The following is a 2,261-nucleotide window of genomic DNA, read 5'->3' on the forward strand; positions in this document are numbered from 1 at the left end:
TATATATATATATATATATATATATATAATGTATAGTATAGTATAAGTGGTCTTGTGTTCTGTATGCTAGGACCCTTACACATAAGTCGGGGATCTATACAAAAGAATCAATTATATTTTGTGTTAAAAGAACAGTAAAGAGATACAATGTAAGTGTGTCAATCAGTAGAGCATAATTGTATTGTTACCTTGTAAAGTAGATCCTATGTGTATCTTGTACACCAAATAGGGTATTGGTATGTAATACAGCCAGCAAGTGAGGAGATGTGCAGAGCAGCAGCTGGAGACCCGGCATGCAGGGAGATCCCAGGGACGCCGCTCCCTTAATAGGACGGCGTCTCCGGGACCTCCCCCCGCCCCACGTGCCTAGACGCTGCGTCTGGGAATAGCCCTGAGGCTATTGGGTGAAGTAACGCCCAATGATTCTTTGTCAATCATTGGCTCATTAATGATGTTCGCTGCACCTTTTCTTTTAATGTTTTACCTTGGAGGCCAAGTTACTTTTTTCCAGTGACCCTGCTTTGCTCTATTATCCCACAAGCAGATGAAACATGGGTACTTTGTGTATCCACTTTGCTGTCTAAGTAGGAAATTCACCATTTTTAATTCCACACATATGGACCAGTGGTGTTCATGATAGAAAAGCTTTTGTAAGACCATTTTGATATTTTCATATTCTTCTTTAAATTTTGTTGAGTGACCAATTGGAATTGATGCATAGCAGTTGCCATTATGTAGTAAAACAGATTTCAAACTTTGAGTGGAACTGTCTATGAAAAGCCGCCAGTCCTCTGCCCAGTATTCTGGTACTCTCATACAGGCTAGTAGTCTAGGAAAGTTACAACAGTACATGAAGTCTCCATTTTCACTGAAATATGGTAAGAGTGTCACCTCTCTTGTCCTATAAACTGTTATTTTACCTTTCGGTCTCAGACAGTTCTTTTCCTTTTGCCTGGATGCTAAAAGTTCATATGCTTCTGGTTTGCTGAAACACTTCCTTCATATTCATTTCCACAGCTAACTCCTGGATTACACTTCAAACCATGTATACGCTCCATGCCGGATACAGGAATATCAGGGAGTGTACTGGACAGTGGTATGGGAACATCAGCACCATGCGGCACAGGTAGTCTGGCTGATTCCAAATCAGGGTACTCCCACTTGTTTTTCTTGTAACGATTGAAACCTTTTACATTAACAGCACAAAAATAACAATCATTATGATGATTTTTGGGCTCTAGCTATACCATAGGTACACCAAGTTTCAAACTTTTCAGTTTTACATTTTTTTTTGTTCAGCTGCATTATTTTAAAATAATTTCATTTTCACATTGACCACCATGAAAATTGTACCGTATTTTTTGCAAAAATATGTTATTTTCACAAATAAAAAAATTGTATAAATGAAATTGTCAATTTTGCCCATAACTACTTATGAAAATGGAAATACAGAAGTGTGATTGGACTGGTATAAGGCACTTTTTAATAAATGTGGATTTGAAGGTTTTGAGAGAATTGGGAGGAGAAAATTATTGGTGGATTGGGGATGGTGGATGTAAGTTAGTTGAGAAAAGAATTTTGCAAAGAAAAAAGCAAAAAATGATGCAGGATGAAATCGTTGTCTGGTTTACCACCCATCAGCTTCAGTTAGAATACACAGCAGTGAATTCTAACGTCAAGAAACATGAAAATCAGGTTTTGCTAGTGACACGGCAATTGTTTGCAGCATGCAGAGAATAAATAATGGGTTTTCCGTTCTTTAGAATGTCATATGACACAGACTTTGTATATTTACTCTTGTACATAACTCTATAATTATACCACACTGTAATTTCAACTTACGTATATCAATGATGGTAACAAAATAAATGTTATGGACAATTGAGCGATGAGTGTTTCTCCCTTTTCATTACAGAAAGGGGGTGGGGGGTGGCATTATCCTCAATGTTGGGAGAGGACAATTAGTAATTCATCTTTAATGGATAAATTATGGAGAATAATGGAGAAAGTTTTTAATCACTTGTTTTAATATACGCACACATAGTAGTTTTACAACTAAACTTTAAATACATGATAAAGGATTCGTAGAGCACTTGGTGCAATTGGTGCAAATCTGTCAGTGTGGCACTGTAGAAATTCCCTTCTATGATGTCCCAGTACACATTAGGAATTGAGTACTCTAGCAATTCACCAGCTTTGAATCCAACAGACATGAACTTGTTGCATATCACCAGACATTTGGGCTCAGCACCTCGGTGAGT

At 37.5% G+C, this 2,261-nt stretch overlaps 1 long non-coding RNA gene across 1 annotated transcript in view; it reads left to right on the forward strand.

Annotated features, from left to right (window-relative positions):
• Positions 1 to 1,409, forward strand: part of LOC140339684 (uncharacterized) — a 4,937-nt gene extending 3,528 nt beyond the window's left edge. The window contains exon 3 of the long non-coding RNA XR_011922516.1: positions 1,018 to 1,409. This is a non-coding gene — a long non-coding RNA (uncharacterized lncRNA). The remainder of the gene's footprint in view (positions 1 to 1,017) is intronic.
• The last annotated feature ends 852 nt before the right edge of the window (positions 1,410 to 2,261 follow it).

Source organism: Pyxicephalus adspersus, chromosome 10, assembly GCF_032062135.1.
Source record: "Pyxicephalus adspersus chromosome 10, UCB_Pads_2.0, whole genome shotgun sequence".
In the NCBI taxonomy this organism is placed as follows: Eukaryota; Metazoa; Chordata; class Amphibia; order Anura; family Pyxicephalidae; genus Pyxicephalus; species Pyxicephalus adspersus.